Here is a 21,089-nt window from a genome sequence, read left to right as displayed (position 1 = left end):
TGTGTTGCGAGTTCGTCGAGTTAGCCCTTGAGATCTTAGCGAAGCTAGGACGTGGATCTGTAGGGGGAGATCTTCGCGCGCACCTTAGTGTTCGAACCTTGAGGGTTTTGCCGGAACCCGAGGTCCGACACGTTCTGCCACGCTGGCTTGGGATCCATAGCTTCCAAGTCAGACCTCATCGACGGCGACCATGGGGAGGGCACCCTCTTCGGCTCTTCCAAGGGGAAAGAGTCCATCTGCTCTTCCAAATGGAAAGCACCCGTATGCAACATCAGGGAGGGCACCCTATAGCCGTGCTCTTCCAAGGGGAAGGAGCCCATCTGCGACAACATGGAGCGCATCCAGGGTCTGTGCTCTTCCCACGGGAACTAACCCATCCTTGAAAAGTGAGGAAACCCATGATTTGTTTTGCCGTGCCTCTTCACAGGGGGGGAACCCATGTTTTGTTTTGTCGAGACCCTTTTGTAGTGTAGTGAGAATATGTCCAGTTTTAATTCCTATATCTGGTTGTTTGCAGTATGCCTTGTTTATTTCAGTTGTTCACAATGTGATGCTCTATATGTGCAATTATTTACTATGTAGTACATTTCATCAATCTAGTTTTCAACATACCGATAGGAATGCATATATTTGCTTGATGATAAGCCTGTTATAGCTAGCATATGCCTCTTTTGAAGTTTTTTGATTGTTCGGTTGTTTGTAGTTAGCATATGTTTAGTTTCAAATGCTATCTTTGGTTGTTCGTAGTATGCCTTGTTTATTCCAGTTATTCACAATGTGATGTTCTATATGTGCAAGTATGAACTGTGCGGTTCAATTTCATCAGTACCAGTTTCAACAATAACACTATGAATGACTACATTTGGTTGCTGCATCTTGCAGTTAACAAGCCTTCCCATTTTTATTTAATTATAACCAGTGTACTTAGACCGGTACAATACCAGTTTGAATGACCATGTTTGCTTGTTGTTAAATGTTTGGCCTGTTGTAGTTAGCACACCTTTCCACTTGTTTTGCTTTACTATCTTGCTTAAACCTGCACACCGAAGCTACCTTTTGGAGATTATTTTGTCTGTCATGTGTAATTTTGGCTGATGTTTAGCCTGTTATGCTTAACATGCTTCTTGATGTACCTACACAGGAAAATTTTGGGAATGACTGCTGGTTTCCATCGAGGTTAGTTTCATCCCATGGCTTATATCTGGTCACTGTTTAGGATATCGGTAGCCGGTACCATATAGGTCGGTGGCTGATAAGGGACTAATCGGCCAATCAGACTTTTAAATGAATATATATGCAACCCATTTTTCCTTAGGTTAACTAGGGCCATATGTAATATATCTAAGGCTACATAGCAATATGCACTGTACTTAATGTCTAAATATGCAATCCTAGGCTACATAGCAACAAGGAAGAGTGTTACATTAATGTTCTAATGATGTCTAGATATACGTAGAAGAGTAGCAACAGCAACAGCAAAAACACAACCCGGTTTGGATACTCAACTTAACTAGAGGTTAGAGTTAGTTTCTAGCTCTTTACTAACCCTGAACTAACTCCATCCAAAGAGTTGTTTGGATGGCAGGGTTAGATTGACAATAAATGCACTAGGAGAACTAGCTCCAATTAGCACCTCTTGGGTTGGATACTAGTTTTTTTGGGTGGGTTATAGATGCAACTAGCTCAAACTGGCCCTCATGTTTATATATACTTTAGGGCTATTTGAGCCCGAACTAGCTCAAACTAACTGTAAACCGTGGATACAACAGCAGATAATTTGTAAGAATGAACTAAACTCCTTCTAGCCCATAATATAAGATGTTAATTCATCTAATATGTGAGTATATTGGATGTTATAAGATACTCCCTTCGTTCCTAAATATTTGTCTTTTTAGAGATTTCAAATGGACTACCACATACGGATGTATATAGACAAATTATAAAAGTGTGTTGTACTACATCATTGTGCAATTGTTGTTTAGCTTCTAATATTAACTTGGTGCTTTTAGGTACATATGTCATTGGTAAAGATCTGTGTTTCGACCCTTCCTGCATATGGGGCGATGAGATATCGATGAACCAGCATCAAGTGAGGAAGCTGATAAAGAGTTTTAGTAAAATGGGTCCAAAGATGGCAATTAAACTATTTTTTACACTTTATCCAAGACAACAGCGAATTGCACGATGGTAAGTAAGAACTCTGTAGCCTTGTTTTTACAGCCATGATGAGTTGTGTTAGGTGAAAATGTCTGAATCTTTTTCCTTTGTAGTGGTTGCCAAAGCAGATTACTCAAGATTACCTCTCAAACTACATGATTGGTAGCATGCAAAGGTTAAAGTATTTCTACCTGAAAACAATGATTATCTAGATGTTTTCATGAAGATCGTGAAGGATGGGCGGTCGGCCATCACAGGGAGTTGGACTAGAGTCATGAGTGCCTTCTGCATGGAGGAGAGCACAATATGGGCATTCCGCTTCACCTTGTTCAGCAACCAGAATATATTTCGCCTCTTTCTTTACCGTCTTTAATAGTACAAGTATACTACTATGGTTCATCATTCTTTATTTGGTTCTTATGTAATCCTTGAACATATGTACCTATGAATCGAATAATGCATTGGTTGTTTGAACCTGATGGATATGAATAAAGTTGTAGCATACATTCAAATTCCAATCCAAATCCGGAGACGCACTGGAAGCGACGGGAGGGAGATCTAAACTTGGCAGAGCTACTGTCCGTAAGCAGGGGAGGAAGAGAACGATGGGGAGGTAGATCCAGGGGCCGTGGCATCGCGTGCATCGAGGTAGGAGACATAGAGGTACCTGGTGTTCCTCTTCATGGTGGCCGAGGGGATCGGAGGCACGGTGTTGAGCTACTCCAAGCTCGAGCTCAAGCTTGGCCGGAGCATGGTGGGTAGGGCGATGGCGTGGCGTGGCTAGCCTTACTTGGCGGTGGCGAGGGAAGGAGTGGAGGGGGGTCGGTCAAGGAGGAACCCAAGGGCACTAGGACATGATATATAGGGCCTAGGGACGCTAGACGGCTGTCAAATCACGGCCATGTCCGGCGTGGACACGCTGGATGCACCGCCGTACAGGAGGACGAAGCTCCTGTATGCGTGGGTTGGCTGGGCTGCGGTGCGGGTGGATGGCGGCTGGGTACGAGAAAAGTCTCATGTGGCTATGCTAGGAAGGCCCTTTCCTTTTTCCTCTAAATTCTGTACATTTAAAATCACAACTATAGAAAGGAAAAAGGCCAGGGAGGTAGGAGATGTATATAAGAGATATAAAAATATCCTCATGACCCTGGATTTATACCCTATTTTAATAAATTGATTTGTGTATTTTTAGAGATAGAAAAACAAAACAAATATGAATAAAATTCAAACTAGAGGCATTTTTGAACGTAACCGAATCAACTCCAAAATAGGTGAAACTTGGCAGAGAAGTAAGTGACATGATGCTTGAATTATCAGGCAAAGATGAACATTAAAAGATAAGGGCATGTGGCACTTTCCAAAAGAAGGAAGTAGAGGGAAGGAGAAGGTGATGATGCAAAGAACAACATTATGAGCACCTCAAGGCATAAGGTGAGCATGTAAAAGACAAGAGGCAAAACAACCACACAATGACCATGTTGCCACGACATAGTACGAATAAAATGCAATATATATGACAAGGATCACATGAAATGAATATGCACTATATGATGATGACATGGCAACCAACAAATAATGCTTGAAAGAAAACAACAAAATAACACAAAATGAAGGAGCCCAAAATGGAATTGATCATGTACAAAGTTGGATATATTGCCAATATTGGGAAATGTTACATATGGGGTGTTACAACTCTCCTCCACTACAAAAGGATCTCGTCCCGAGATCTAGGACTGAATGAACTCCGGATATTCGGAACACAGGTGATCTTTGCGCTCCCAAGTAGCCTCTCGGTCGGAATTGTGAGACCACTTAACTTTGAGGAACTTGATCGACTTGTTGCGAGTTTTGCGCTTGGTTTCTTCAAGAATGGCAACGGGATGCTCATGATAAGACAAGTCTTCTTGGAGGTCAATCTCTTCGAAGTTGATAGTGCGCTCGGGCGTTTTGAAGCACTTGCGAAGCTGTGACACGTGAAACACGTCGTGCAAATTTGAGAAGTTGGAAGGGAGCTCAAGTTGATAAGCAAGGTCGCCTCTTTTCCCAACAATTTTAAAACGACCCACATATCTCGGGGCAAGCTTCCCTTTGATACCGAAGCGTCGAGTTCCTTTCATGGGAGATACATGGAGATAGACATGGTCTCCAATCTCGAAAGCCAAGTCACTATGCTTGATATCATAGTAACTCTTCTGGTGCGATTGGGCGGCTTTGAGATTTTCACGAATGACTTTACACATTTCTTCAGCTTCTGTGATCAAGTCATTGCCAAGAAGTTGGCGTTCACGAGTCTCGGACCAGTTGAGAGGAGTACTGCACTTTCTGCCATATAGAATTTCAAAAGGGGCATTGCCCGAACTTGCTTGGTAGCTATTGTTGTAGGAGAACTCGGCATATGGGAGGCAATCCTCCTACTTCATGCTGAAAGAGATGGCACGTGCTCTTAGAATGTCTTCGAGTATTTGATTGACTCTCTCGACCTGGCCACATGTTTGAGGATGAAAAGACGTGCTGAAACAAATGTTTGTGCCCATGGCCTTCTGGAAGGAGTCCTAGAACTTGGAAGTGAAGATGCTTCCACGATCTGAGGAGATCAATTGAGGAATCCTATGCAACGAGACAATTCTTGAGGTGTATAACTCTACCAACTGAGTTGTTGTGATAGATACTTTGACTTGAAGGAAAAGAGCCACTTTTGTAAGCTTGTCAATGATAACAAAGATAGCATCATTCCCACGCTTGGACTTGAGAAAGCCAGTGACAAAGTCCATCACGATATGATCAAACTTCCATTCTGGACTAGAAAGAGGTTGGAGGAGACCAGCTGGTCGTTGATGTTCTGCTTTCACGCTTCAACAGACATCACATTCATTCACAAATTGATCAATCTCTCGCTTCATGCGAGTCCACCAATACGACCGCTTGAGGTCATGGTACATCTTTGAACTGCCTGGGTGGATGGAAAGAAGTGAATTGTGTGCTTTGTTCATTATGGCCTTCCTTAGATCACCCTTAGGAACAGATAACTGGTCCTCGAAGAATAAGGTGTCCTTCTTATCAATGTGATAGCACCTGTATTTGGATAAGCCCTTGGCAACACCATGCTTCACCTTCATCACCATAGAATCAAGGAGTTGTGCCTCACAAATTAGGTCTTCCAAAGTTGGAGTGACTTGAAGGTTGGCAAGAAAACCTTGAGGAACAACTTGGAGGTTGAGCTTGCGGAATGCTTCACAAAGATTGGGTTGGAATGGCTTGAGAATTAAGCTGTTGCAGTATGCCTTTCTTCTCAAAGCATCTGTAATCACATTCGCCTTGCCTGGATTGTACTCAATGCTTGGATTGTACTCTTGAATCATTTCGACCCAACGAGTTTGCCGGAGGTTGAGTTTGCATTGAGTGAAGAAATATTTGAGGCTCTTGTGATCGGTGAAAATGTCCACTTGCCTTCCCAACAAGAGATGTCTCCAAGTGATTAAATCATGGACAACTGCCGCCAACTCAAGACCATGAGTGGGGTAGTTCCTTTCGTTTGGCTTCAACTGTCGAGAAGTATAAGCCACAACCTTCCTGTCTTGCATAAGAACACAGCTGAGACCTTGCAACGAGGCATCACAGAAAATATGGTAGGGCTTGGTCTCATCAGGAGGAGTTATGACTGGCGCTGTGACGAGCTTCTCTTTGAGAGTATTGAAGGCAACGTCACACTCAGGAGTCTAGGTGTACTTGAAATGCTTCTGGAGGAGGTTGGAGAGAGGCTTAGCAATCTTTGAGAATTTCTCGACAAATCTTCGGCAATAGCTTGCAAGCCCAAGGAAACTGCGGAGCTGTTGATGTTCTAAGGAGGCTCCCAGTTCAGAATTGCAGAAACCTTCTCCGGATTAACAGAAATGCCCTTAGCAGAGATGATATGAGCAAGATAAAGAACTTCATCAAGCCAAAACTCACATTTGGAGAACTTTGCATAAAATTGATACTCTCTGATCTTGCCGAGCACCAATCGCAAATGTTTGGCATGATCGTTTTTGTTCTTGGAGAAAACCAGGATATCATCGAGATACACCAAGACATATTCATTGGTGTAGGTGTTGAAGATGAAGTTCATCATGTGAGAAAATTTTGGAGGGGCATTTGCAAGCCCGAAAGACATGACAATATATTCATAAGAACCATAGCTCATTCTGAAAGTTGTCTTTGGGATATCTTCATGAATGCGAATCTGCTGATACCCCATACGGACGTCAAGCTTGGAAAACACCTTTGCGCCTTTGAGTTGCTTGAATAACTCATTGATATGGGGAAGTGGGTATTTATTCTTGATTGTCTTCTTATTTAATGGGCGGTAATCGACGCAAAGTCATTTCGTGCTACCCTTCTTCTGGACAAAGAGAACGCCACAACCCCAAGGAGATGAACTTGGTATGATCGAACCCAGAAACTCTTGTTCATTGAGCTGTTTCTTCAATTCTTTCAGCTCTTCTGGACGAAGCTTGTATGGGCGCTTGCAAAGAGGTTTTGTACCGGACTCAAGATCAATAACGAACTCGACTGGCCAGTGAGGAGGCATACTAGGAAGCTCTTCAGGAAAGACATCTTGATACTCACAAACAACTAGAATATGAGAAATAGCGTTGATCTCGCCTTTCTCATTGAGAGAGAACAACCGAATGGTTTCATCTCGAGCCGCAAAGATAATCACATCTTCAGAAGGATGAGTTAATTTGACTTCCTTTGTAGCACACTTAAGAGACGCCTTGTGCTTCGAAAGCCAATCCATGCCAAGAATGAGGTCAATATCGGAATCACCAAGAACCATTGGAGAAGCCAAAAGGAGTAATTGCCCATCTTGATGCCAACATCCGGCATGACCGAGTTGGCCCTTATTGACATCCCCAGAGAAACAACACACATAGGATTATCCAGGTATGACCAAGTGAAATCATGCTTTGCAAAGAACGGTCTTGACATGAAACAATGCGATGCACCAATATAGAATAAAACTTTTGTAGGAATTTATTTAACTGATAGGTTACCCATGAGCACTTCTGAAGAGTCCTCTGCTTGAGCTGAATTTATCATGTTCACCCTTGCTGACTTGGGATTGTGCTTGACAACTGCATTGCTTGAAGACCTCAAAGTAGGAGGAGGCGGAACGCGCCTCTGGGTGCACTTGTTTTCATAGTGACCTTTCTGACCACACTTGTTGCAACTAACCTCTGAGAGCGGGCGAAAAGGTGGAGGAGGAGGACCACCTGTTCTCGGAGCCTGAGTTTGAGACTTGTTCTGGTACCTTGTGTTGGGTGCGTGGGAAGATCCACGACCACCTGAATGCTTCGTCTGATAGGGCTGGTGAAACGGAGGAGGAGGAGGAGGAAGCCAGAACTTCTATTGCTTTGAGATCACTTGAGAGGAAGAGGACGAGTGGACTACATCCCTGAGGCTCTTTTTGGAAGCTTCACAATTGAGCTGAACAACTTATTGCTTGAGGGCTATGTTGTAGAACTGATCGAAATGAGTAGGCTCAACAAGAATGAGAGCTAACTGCAGATCCTCTCCAAGGCCACCCCTGAAGTGATAGATCCTGATCTTTTCATCAGGAATGTCTTGCCTTGCAAAGCGAGCAAGATTCTGAAACTTGACGTTGTATTGATTCACGGACATGCTTCCTTGCTTAAGATTGCAGAATTCCTCACGCTTTCTCTCGACAACACTTGTTGGAATGTGATGAGCTCGAAAGTCCCGGCAGAAGTCAGTCCAGGTAATCACTCGACCCCCTCTAGAGTCTTTGTACTGCCGATACCAATCTACTACTTGGTCCTTGATGTAGTCCTCAGGCCTGACATTGCTGCATTCAAAATGCTTGTTGATGTCCACGAGCCAATCATCGGCGTCCATGGCCTCAGCACAAGCGTTGAACATCTTTAGATGATTTGCAAGAAACTAGTTGTTGGTAGCAAACTGAGGCTGATTGTTGTTGTTTCCTTGGCCTTGGTTCCCTTGGTTGCCTTGCCCTTGATTCCGCTCTTGCATAAGCTAAATCAGCATCTGAGTGTTGGCGTCGGTGGCCTCCATCAAAGCTTGCCATGCCTTCGAAGGTGGAGGAGGTGGCGCAGGGTTAGACTACTCTTCATCGGCATGTTTCAGATGCAGACACGTTGTGGGAGCCATCCTGAAGAAGGTGACATCCGTTAGAACCACCATATAAATGATAGAGAAGCTGAATCAACGGATAGACATGTGCAAAGAAGTCTTCACAATAAGCATCCAAATAGAGAGATTGAACGAATGCATTTGAAAGTCAATATGATACGACCATTTGAGTGAGAAGCCACTTGAAAAGAGATTGATGAATAAAACAACAAGGTACAACTAGAACAAATACATGGTAAAGATTCCCCAATCTCGTACCAAATATCTGTCGTAAAGATAACTAAGAGCTACTTGAATTCCCAACTATTAACTCCCGAAACTTTCTGATTATGCAATCTGGTGTTGGGGATACATGGAGGCACAATATATCACACACCTAACAAGCCCTATGCTCCAACTATATCCATCCAATATATCAACACATAACCAAGAAACCTCCGGAAATCGTGTACCTCAGACCTTCGAAAAGCATCCGCTATACTAGCTGTGGCAATACTCCTGAACTCCCTCCCCAGTACTGGGTGGCGTCCAGGTTATCTCACCACTAACTACATAGAAGAAATTTTCGATGTCGGCGAGCTCAGGTATACCAGAACTACAACGATAAAATTGTGATGACAACACCTCGGAGCTCAACTCCCCGGGACACTGCCACAACCCCTAATTGTCAGGAGGCACCAAGAATAATGTTCTCGTCGCAATAATATCAGAACGATCCTAAGATAGCGCGTGATCCTAAAAAAATTAGTGAAAAGAATTAGGAGAGGGAAGTCAAAACATCCATGTCAGGAGTCCCCACCAGAGCGACCAAGGGAATCTGGAGTAAAAAGAATACCACTCTCTGATATATATATATATATATATATATATATATATATATATATATTCCTAAGACTCAAAATAGTTTTGTTCTAGACTCAACAACGTCAGTCGTTCGATCAAGTAGGGGCTCCTAAGTTGGGATGGCTCTGATTACCAACTTGTAACGCCCAATATGCGACTATACTCCATACGTGTCAAGGCACGACTTGGGGTATGAGCGCATATTGGTATGGTCGCAAGAGTGGTTGTATCTTTGCTCATCTCATGTACTGAATAGATAGAATACGAGCTTTGGCTCACAATCGCCATAATGTCACACAATATCATCCAGTTATACAATCATTCAAGATGAACACAAAGTCTGGCTACAGACAAAATCGAATGAATAAAAGACAACCACCCATGCTAAGTCCCGATCGACCCTACTGGGCACCACTATGGATCATCCGGGAAGGAGACATAGTAACGGCCAAGGTCTTCGTCGAACTCCCACTTGAGCTCAGTGGCATCACATGCATCAGTCTCATTGGTACCTGCAACTATGTTTGTAGTATACTGTGAGCCACACAGACTCAGCAATCCTATTACCCACGGTGTCAAGACTATCAAAGCTTAAAGGTAAGGTATGGATACAAGGTGGAGTTGTAGCAAGCACTAAGCATTGTATGGTGGCTAGCATACGAGTACAAGAATAAGATGAGAAACTATGCAACGGTCGTAATCTAGTAATGATTATGAAGTGATCCTGAACTACTTACGTTCAAACGTAATACCACCGTGTTCTCTTCCCAAACCTCGTCGAAAAGAGACGATCACGGTTACACACGCAGTTGGTGTATTTTAAAAAGTTTGGTTCAATTTCACTACAACTTGATATTAAAAACTCCCATCTGCCACATAACCACTGGCATGGCTCTCGAAAGTTTAAACGCTGCAGGGGTGTCCCAACTTATCCCATGACAAGCTCATGATCCGCGGAAACAATCCTCCATCACAGGACCCTCCGATCAGACTCGGAATCCCGGTGCACAAGACATTTTGACAATGGTAAAACAAAACCAGCAAGACCTCCTGACATGCTGACACCGTGATAGTAGCCGCGCGTATCTCGTCACAGGGCACGACGGATGAGCCAAGCGTACAGGATCCAGATAGCCCAAGTTGCCTAGGGGCGGTCCTGCACGATGCTCTAGTTTGGACCAACACTCATGAGGAGCACTGGCCCGGGTTTTTGATTAAGAATCCTCGGGTTAATTACTCCCTGTGCCAGTTTTGGTTTGTAACGCCCACGATGCGGCTATATCTCCCACGTGTCGAGGCATGACTTAGAGGCATAACCGCATTGTGGTTTTGTTGCAAGAAGGGTCATCTTCACACAATCCCATGCAATGAACAAGACAAGGATAAATAGAGTTGGCTTACAATCGCCACATCACACAATACTTAAATTATTCATACATCATCCAAAATACACACAAAGCCCTACTACGGTCAAATTCAAATGAAAAGGAAGATAACCCCAAATTCTAGATCCCTGGTCGTCCCAACTGGGATCCACTATTGATGATCAGGAAAAGACATGTAGTAACGACCAAGGTCCTCGTCGAACTCCCACTTGAGTTCGGTAGCATCACCTACACTGGTGTCATCGGCACATGCAACTGTTTTGGTAGTATTTGTGAGTCACAAGGACACCGCAATCTCAAAACCCATGAGATCAAGACTATTTAAGCATATGGGTAGGATAAGGTTATGAGGTGGAGTTGCAGCAAACGCTAAGCAAATATGGTGGCAAACATATGCTTATAAGAGTAAGATGAGAAGCTATGCAACAGTCGAAAAGCTAGAAGTGATCAAGAAGTGATCCTGAAACTACTTGCGTTCAAACATATCCCAAACCATGTTCACTTCCTGGACTCCGCCGAAAAGAGACCTTCATGGATACACACGCGGTTGATGCATTTTAATTAAGTCAAGTGTCAAGTTCTCTAGAACTGGATATTAACAAATTGACATCTGCCACATAACCGCGGGCATAGCTCTCGAAAGTTTATACCCTGCAGGGGTGTCCCAACTTAGCCCATCACAAGCTCTCATGATCAACGAAGGATATTCCTTCTCCCAGAAAGACCCGATTAGTCTCGAAATCTCGGTTACAAGATATTTCGACAATGGTAAAACAAGACCAACAAGACCGCCCGAATGTGCCGACAAATCCCGATAGGAGCTGCACATATCTCGTTCTTAGGGCACACCGGATAGGTCAAGCTATGAGTAAAACCAACACTCAAGTTTCCTCATGGTGGCCCCGCAGGCTACCCAGTTCGGACCAACACTCAAAGGAGCACTGGCCCGGGGGGTTAAAATAAAGATGACCCTCGGGTTTGCAACCCCAAGGGAAAGTTATAGGTTGTTAGTAAAATATAAAACCAAGGTTGGGCCTTGCTGGACAAGTTTTATTCAAGGCAAAATGTCAAGGGGGTCCCATAACCCCAACCGCGTAAGGGACACAAAATCAAGGAACATAATACCGGTATGATGGAAACTAAGGCGGCAATAGTGGAACAAAACAGCGAGCAAAAAGCCAAGCCTTCCACCCTTTGCCAAGTATATAGATGAATTAATTAAATAAGAGATATTGTGATATCCCAACATATCCATGTTCCAACGTGGAACAACCTACAATGGCACCTGCAACTAGCAACGCTATAAGAGGGGCTGAGCAAAAGCGGTAACTTAGCCAAAAATAGGTTTGCTAGGAAGGTGGGTTAGAGGCTTGACATGGCAATATGGGAGGCATGATAACCAAGAGGTAGGTAGCGTGACATAGCGATAGAGAGAACAACTAGCAAGCAAAGATAGAAGTGATATCAAGGGTAATGATCATGTTGCGTGAGATCCCGCAAGGAAGAAGAACGAGACATGAAGAAGACAAACGAACGTAGTCGAACAAATCCTCACAACTCGAGAACAAAACCGAAGCTAACAAGAGAAGTAAATCAGAAAGAAGCAAGCAACATGGTAAACACACAAGCATAAACATGGCATGATGCACAACCAAGGATGATGCATGTCCGGTTTAAATATGCATCGCATGGCAAAGTGCACAAACAAAACTACAAGTTAAGTGGAGCTCAACATGTAACAAGATGCATGTTGACGAAACACCACATTCGATTATTTAGTTCACTCTCGGTTAGGTACTCAACAATATTAGATGTTGCTTAACATGGCAAGAGCTGAGGCATAAGTAAACTAACTATTTAGGCAAGTTAAAATGAGGCCGGAAATAGCAAACAACAATTCCGAAAAATCCCCATATGAACATTATGAATTTGCTATTGTTGTGCCCTAAACCATATATTAGAATTGTTAAACATGCAATATGAGTGTACCATGTTAAACTAGGCATTTTTCTACCCCATTCGCATATAAAGATTATTTAAATCCGATCTACGGTTAATTAGTTATGAATTAAGTCATTTCAACATGAAAAATATGCAAATTATATGAAAACATCATTTTATACATTTTTAACATGGATGAAAGTTGCATATTATGAAACTAGACGAAATTCTTAGCATTTTAAATATATATCAATTTTACATAAGATGCATAGTTGGTGTGATATTAAATGCATGAACATGAGGGACTTTTCTGTAAATATGTAATTCTCCCGATAATGCTAAAATCGCATATCTGAAAAAAAAACATCATCGGGCTGCAACTACTGAGCGCACAATACAATATGTCGCCCAGGGCACTGGATAGGGGAGCAAGTGCTGCTCACCTTGCAGGCCATGGCCCGGTCGGTGGAGGCAGGCATGTGCAAGACGGGTTGTGTGTGCTGGGTCTTGGAAGCAGCAGGCCTACGGTGCTCGGACGGCCGCACAAAGGAGCTGGGCCGGTCGAGGAGGCTGGGCCTCGTGGCTGGGCCGGCCTTTGCAGGGGCCCACGTGGCCGACGGCGACTGTGGTCCTCCTCGATCTAGAGGGCATCGAGGTAAGGCAGGGGTGGCGGTGCTAGGAGCTTGGCGGCGGGGACGGCGAGAGCGGAGGCCAGGGTCGGCGGGGACGAGCAGATCCGCCCTCCCGGCGGCGGATCCGACCGACGGCGACGGAGCACGTCGATTTGGGGTGGCGGGGCGCGGTCACCTGCAGGAGAGAGAGAGAGCTGAGGTGAGAGGGAGAGGGAGAATGGGGGAGAGGGCAAAACAGGCATGCAGGGGTGCTGCTCACCTGAGGCCGCGGCAACATGCTCCGGCGAGGTCGACGACCGACGGGAAGGTTGCGGGCGCCAGGGAGCTCGGGATTGCACGCCTCTGATACAGATCGAGCGGAGCGAGAAAGGCGCTAGAGCGGGAAGCTCGGGCTCGAGCGGCGGCAGAGTCGGGCCCGATCCAGCCCAGGGCGGGCCACAAACGGGCTTCGGCGGACCCGGGCGGTGGGGAGCGGCAGGGGGTGTTGGTGTCAAAACTGGCGGATCTTGGGTAGGGGGTCCCGAACTGTGCGTCTAAGGTCGATGGTAACAGGAGACGAGGGACACAATGTTTACCCAAGTTCGGGCCCTCTCTATGGAGATAATACCCTACGTCCTGCTCGATTGATATTGATGAGTATGAGTATTACAAGAGTTGATCTACCTCGAGATCTTAATGGCTAAACCCTAGAGGTCTAGCTTTTATGGCTATGATAATGAATCCCCCCTATCCGAACTAAGTCCTCCGGTTTATATAGACACCGGAAGGATCTAGGGTTACACAAGGTCGGTTACAAAAGAAGGGAATCTACATATTTGGTCGCCAAGCTTGCCTTCTACGCAAAGGAGAGTCCCATCCGGACATGGATGCAGTCTTTGGTCTTCGTATCTTCATAGCTCATCAGTCCGGCCCATGGCTAACAGGCCGGACGCTTGAGGACCCCTTAGTCCAGGACTCCCTCAATAGCCCCTGAACCTGGCTTCAATGACAAAGTATCCGGCGCATAGATCTGTCTTCGCCATTGCAAGGCGGGTTCCTCCTTCCAAACTCCAAAACAGTCTTCAGATGAAACAAACGTAACCGGATCCAATCTGCTGACAACTTTAGTAATGTGACATCACGCATCTCGGTCATTATTTCGAACCGTTTCCTGTCTCGCCGTTCCATGTTTCGGGGGATGGTTTTCATTGACCCGTCTTGTCGAAGCAGAGATCGTGTCCCCTAATTGCGGGATTTTCATCAATACGAGCATGGGTAACCCAACCGTCCTATGGGAAAGATTCCTTATGAATAGGCAAGTTCTTCGTCTTAGGAGGAGGCGTTGAATACCCGCGGCCTTTATAAAGGAACCAAGGGCTGTCCTTTTATGCCAAACCTCTCCTCAGCCATCCCAACCTCGAGCTCTAGCACCCAAGGTTCGACTTCATTGTTTCAAGCGTCGCCATCATGTTTGGACCTAGGTCTCAAGGCCGATGGGTGGCTTCTTCTGTTACACAGGAGGATGTCGCAATGCTTCGGGAAGCCAGATATTTGACCGCGGAGGTCCACCACAGGCTTCCTGCTCAAGGACATGTTATTCCGACCCCCAGATCTGGCGAGAGGGTCGTATTCATCTCCCACTTCCTCCGAGGGCTAGGGTTCGCTCTTCACCCCTTTGTCCGGGGGCTAATGCTTTATTACGGACAAGATTTTCATGACCTAGCCCCGGACTCTATCCTCCACGTCTCGGCGTTTATCATTACATGCGAGGCCTTCCTCCGAACCCCCCGCACTTCGGCTTATGGCTCGAGACCTTTAGTGTGAAGCCGAAGGTAGTCGACTGGGAACCGGTGGAGTGCGGCGGTGCTATGATCAGCCAATTCACCAGCACTCCTTGGACAAAAGGTTCTTTTACCGAAACTTCCAATCACTAGTAGTGGGAGTGGTTTTACGTTACGGAGCCCCGCAGCACCAAGTGGGTTGCTGCACCCACATTCCGTCCTGTCCCACAGTTACAGCTTGCATCATGGGTCAACAAGGGGCTGGACTGGGGATCAGTTGATGAAGTGCAGACTTTACAGAGCCGCATCAGTTGATTGACTGGGGATCGATCTTGTCAACGTGATCCAAGTGATGTTAGTTCGCCGAATCTTGCCATGCCAGCGTAGGCCTCACCGCATGTGGGAGCTTAATCTAGAAGGACCACAAACCCTCCAACACTTCTTCGGCACCACACACGAAAGGTGTGGAAGTTATTTTTCGGAAAGCGGAAACATTGGCCGGAGACTACCGAGGACGCTGGCCTTAACTACAACCGTCTAGATATCCCGGTAAGAACTTGGGTCCCGAACACTTTGTAATCATGCATACCATAATATGGTACTGAGCAAGCTATCTTCTTCCATTGCTGAATAAAGAAGGCGGAACTAATTATGTGTTTGGCCCCTCTTCCCGAGGGCCTAGCGAATCCTGTTCTAACAAGGATGCTGGCCCTCGCGCCATACCAGATGCCCATGAAGGAGGGCGAGGCGGAGAGTGAGAGGACCAAAGATGGCCCCTATTCCAAGGGTGTCGTGGAATTGTCACGACAGATGTCCTTGTGAAAGGACTTAGTCATGGAGCCATCGCTACGAGTTAGCTTAAAGGGGTTTAAAGTGGACAAAGGACACGAGAGTTTATACTAGTTCGGCCCCTTGCGATGAAGGTAAAACCCTACTCCAGTTGTGATGGTATTGCTAGGGTTTCAATGACCAGGGGGCGAATCCGCTTTGCCTGGCTCTCGAGTTATTGTGTGTTGTCCCTAAACCACCGTCGGGTCGTCCCTTTATATACACAAGTCGACGCCCACCAGTTTGCAGAGCCCCGAGGCCGGATCATAAAAGTCTCGGGCTCGGTCTCTACTCCTAACTTATCATACAAGTATACATCAGTATCGGTTTATGTCTACAAGCCTTAATCCGCCTTTGGGCCTTGGGCCTTCACGAAGCGCCATCATACATGTCCTCATGGGCTTCAAATAAGATAATCATCATAAGGATAACCCGGCCTCTCCTGGCCGGTTTATGTCCAGTAGTAATATCCCCAACATTAGGCCCCACATTGATTTGAACTTGTTCATGTCAATCTTCAACACTTAGAAGAATTCCTCCCTTTGCATCTTCACATAGATCTTGTAAACTATTGTGGTGTCATCCTCCAGATTTGTAATAAAACGTTGTGACATCACCTGTTCATTTAAAGTCGAAGATATCCTTTCATTAATGAGCTCCCAGCAATCGAAACAACAATCTCGTTATATATCCATTATTTGGGCTCCTAGATTCCCGCGCCTGTCACTTATCTTTTTACCCATATAAATAGGGCTAAGGACCCCTTTCCCTTTCTTTCCTTTGACTTTCCATCTCTTCTTCCTCCTCGCGATGCCCCTGCACCCGAGCGCCGCCGCCATCGTCGAGGCTCACCTCTGCCTCATCATTGACCGCTGCATCAACATGATCGCACCAGAGAGACGCGGCACACCTCCACTGCTTCAACATCTACTGTAAGTTCCTCCCTCTTTCCTTTGTAGATCCATTTAGGATTCATACGGGTTCATGGCACTCTCTTCATGTTCTTCGTCAGTCCATAGATAGCAGACCTCGAGCTTGACTCGTTTCGTGCATTAGCTATGGTAGTCCTTATCTCGGTCATTAAACCAAGCTTTAAACATATAAGAACTTGATCTGGACCTTTAGTAAACTGCTTCAGGACTAAACTTTTTAGGTCTAAATATTTTTTATTTTCCTGACTTGTGGTAAATCCAAAATTCCAACGCAATCTTGTGAAACCTGTTTTTCCTCACTTAGTCTTTTTTACCTTAGATCTGCACCTTCCTTATCTCCGTAGGCGGTTTATCCTTGTAGAAAGAAATCGGTCATATGCCATTAGTCCCCTTGTAAACCACTCATCGCTTTAGCATTTATAAACACTCTGTCATAGGCGGTTTATAACTTCCTCCGATTTAACAATTCTACATGCTTGAATTCCTTTTTTCTCAACCTATTACACTTTATGCGTTGTCATTTATGAATCATAAACCGGCAGTAATCTTTTCCAGCTCTTCACTTGCAATGGCCAAACAATTCTATTCCTGTAACTAGGTCCCTTCCCGGGTTACTGAGGAGCAACTGAATTGATGTGTCAAAATTAGCACATTACCGAAGAAGAATGAAATCCAGTGGCGAGTTCCCGGTCTAGAAAATCCTCCTACCCCCAGAGATGGCGAAGTAGTAGTGTTTGCTGATCATATAGGTCGTGGTTTTAAATCGCCTGGATCCAAGTTTTTCTGGGATGTACTAGCCAGCATTCAGATCCAGCCTCAAGACATTGGACCCAACTCTGTATCCAATATCTGCAACTTTCGTGTGTTTTGTGAAGCCTATCTACAAGAAGAGCCGATTGTCGAGCTGTTCCGGGATTTCTTCCACTTAAACCGTCTCACTGAATTCGTAGAAGGGCCTAATACTGAACTCGGTGGCGTCTCCATTCAGAAAAGGTAGGATGTTAGCTTTCCTCACCCAAACTTCACAGTCACCCAAAGGATTGGAATCAGACTTGGTTCTATTGCAAGGACACTTCTCCTGAAGATGAGAACCCTCTGCTAGGTTACCGTGCTCACCGGCCTAGCAACACTCATCCGCTTCCGCAATGACTAAGTGCCAAGGAACGGGCCTAGTATGCACCACATCTCGCCAAGCTTAGAGCTTTCATGGCGAACGGTTTGAAAGGTGTGGACTTTGTCCGTTGCTGGCTATCCTGGAGTATCTTGTCGGTAAGTCGCCGCTCCGGTTTAATGTGCGAGTACACCAGTGACGTAAAAGACTCCCAACATCATATTGACATTCAGCTAACAGATGATGAAGTTACTGAGTCTGTCAAGAAAATGTTGAATGAACCGGAAGCTGTCTGTAGCAAGAACGGGCTAAGTCCCTTTTATACACAGAACAAACCGCCTGCTGTAAGAGTTTTTTGCTTCCGCTTTATACCTGATATTTTTTGAATTGTGCAACTTTTAATATCCTCTACTCATTTTTAAACAGGGTGATGATCCGTTCTAGAAAAAGAAACCACCAGAGAAAATGGTTAAGGCTCCTCGTCAAAAAACGAAGGCGGTCAAGAAATCTGCTAAGAGGAAATCAACTGAGCCAATCGGTTTAGAGCTTGATGACGACCCTGATGAACCGGATGCAGAGGTAGATCTTGATTCTCTTGGTTCACTTTTCATACACCTCGTTGACAATGATATTTATCAGGATGACGCCGAGGGCAGCCAAGATGATGACGCAGAGGTAATTATCCTTCCCTCCAGTTCAGATCCTCTGCCGACACAAAAAATCCGTCAAGCAATTCGGAAAGTAAGATTTTCTCACCCCCTAGCTTACTTGGACCCAAAATTTCTTTTGAAGAAGCAGCAACACGAAGCTCGCCGCACAACCCGTCATAGCGGCCAAGTAATCACTTCCACCGATCTACCAAATACTCTAGTTTGGAAGCGCCAATCTAAGGTTTCAAATACTTCCAATACTTCTTACCCCAAGGCGGGTTATTTCCGACAGCCTCTTAATCCGTCCAATTTGAATTATTAGGGAACGCCACCTTCATCATCAGGTGAATCAACTACCACACAGCTTCCACCCCTCAAGACCGTCCCTGGGTAAATGCCTTAAGCTGTCTCTTTTTGATGCTTTATGCTTATGTGCTATACTGATGTGTATATCTTCCTCTTTCAGAGCCAAGGCTGGACCCAGTAATAAGGGTCATGTAGATAAACCGTCTGATGTCCATGTGACAGTTGAACCGGCAACAATTTCAGAACCGGAGAGAGGAACTGCTGATGCCACGCTTGATGACCTGCCACCCCCAGATCATGTTTCTACTGAACAAGTAGAAGTTGATACTGCAGTGCAAGCTGATAAACCGACAAGTCCAGTCCATACTGATGATGGAGCGTCTAGTCCAGTTAAGGATACTGATATTCCACCAACTTCAGTAAAGGCCGCTGGCGACAAGGAAGATGAGGTTATCATTACTGGCATTGGCCACACCTCCCCTAGCCATCCTGTTGTCTTAGCAAAACATAGCACCAAAGAAGAACATGCTGCCATGGAGGAAGGCAAATGGAGCACCGATTTATCAAGCTATGCACACCTCAACGCCCAGGAGATCCATTCTGGTTTTTTAATCCACCTATACACAAACCGTGACTACAAAGCTGGTTTAGTGAACTTAATGAAGGAACGCCATGAGGTAATTACCAATCCTTTTCTCTCTTAAGTCCAATTGTAAGTATCAATTCCCATAGCTCCCAAGGGCCGAGTTATGATAGTAATCAAAAACAGGGACTTCAATAATACCGTACTTCTACATACTTATCCTCCAAGGGTTGGTTGATCCTTTAAAAATGAACCGGTACTTTAGCATTGTATCCTCATAGCTTTCGCCTTTGTAGTCCCCAAGGGCTGGTTTACCTTTCCAAGGTGAACCGGGACTTTAACCATTGTTACTTTTGAGCAGATGTACATTAGCCCCCAAGTGCCAAGAATAATGCTTGCATTATACTTGGGACTTGAAATAATTTTCTAGAATAAAGCGAGTAGGCATTAGCCCCCAAGTGCAAAGTGCATAACTTGTTATACACTTGGTACTTCAAATATATACAACCCGTTGATGACATGTCTGTTCTTTATAGGCTGAGCTGAGCAAAAAGGACGCCCAAACCGCTAATCTTCAAGAGAACATCAAATCTCAGCAAGCAGAGGCTTCTAAAGCAAAGAGGAACTGACCAATGCCTTAACAGCCATGGAGAAGCTGAAGGAAAACTTCAAGAAGGAACGTGCAGATTGGGACACGGAGAAGGCCGCTTTAGTAAAGAAGGCCGAAGACACAGAGGCAACCCTTAAACTGGTGGTTGAAGAACTAACCAGTTTAAAGCGGCAAATAAATGCTATGACCTTTGATGTATTTGGTAAGTATCCTCATTTGATGTTTTTCAAGTCATTCTACCATATCAATTACAGGTTTACTGATGCTTGCAATGTCACAGGTACCCGCATTACCCATCTGGGCTCTGACATGCGGATGAAGCTGAAGACATGCGGATCCCAATGAGCTATCTGCACTGCTGCTGATAACAGGCCTCCTCCAACATTGATAAAAGAAACCATCGAGAAGCTGTCAATGTTGCCTACCCAGTTGGATGAACTCAAAAGATCAACTGCAAGGTCAGGCGTGCTGACTGTGCTAATCCGGGCCAATGCATGGATTCCAGATCTTGAACCGGCAGATAGTGGTCAAGCCTATCTCGGCGTAAAGGAAGACGGCTCAGAATTCAATAATGATGATCTCCGAAGGCTGACAAGGGAACTTCGACCCATAGTGAGCAAATTGGCGGATGAAACGGATCTATCGCATTACCAACCGGTTTATGATGCTGATCAGAAAATATATCCTACGCCAACACATGATGTAGAAGATATTGTTTCGCCAATTCGTAAGCACACTTATGCCCCTGACATTGATCCTTCCACCCTTATAAGTGAAGAAGCCGTGTTCCAAGCTTTAACTGGAATAGATTGGATAACGATTGATTTCCAGCCACTTGGTAGAGAAGAGGAGGATGCACCGACTCAAGATGACCCGCAATCTTCAAGTCGCCCTGATGATGAATCCTGGACCGAAGGCCTGTTCAATCTGATGCAGCCTACCATTCTGACTGAAACAATTATCCTTTGTGGGCATTTAAAATGCCTTGTAATAGGCTAGTTCAAACACTTGTCTGCTTATGCCATCGAGCATACTTATTTTGCTTGACACTGATAACTCGCCATGCTTTTGGGATCTTTATTATATGCATAATACGCAGTGGCTGTATTTTAACTTGTCCCTGTATACAAGAGATTGAAGGGGTCCTAGCGGTTTACCGCTGGACGGGTCACGCTGCCCAAATATATAGCCTAGTCATACA

Source organism: Triticum aestivum, chromosome 2A, assembly GCF_018294505.1.
Source record: "Triticum aestivum cultivar Chinese Spring chromosome 2A, IWGSC CS RefSeq v2.1, whole genome shotgun sequence".
Lineage (NCBI taxonomy): Eukaryota > Viridiplantae > Streptophyta > Magnoliopsida > Poales > Poaceae > Triticum > Triticum aestivum.
This window is presented reverse-complemented; position numbering follows the sequence as displayed.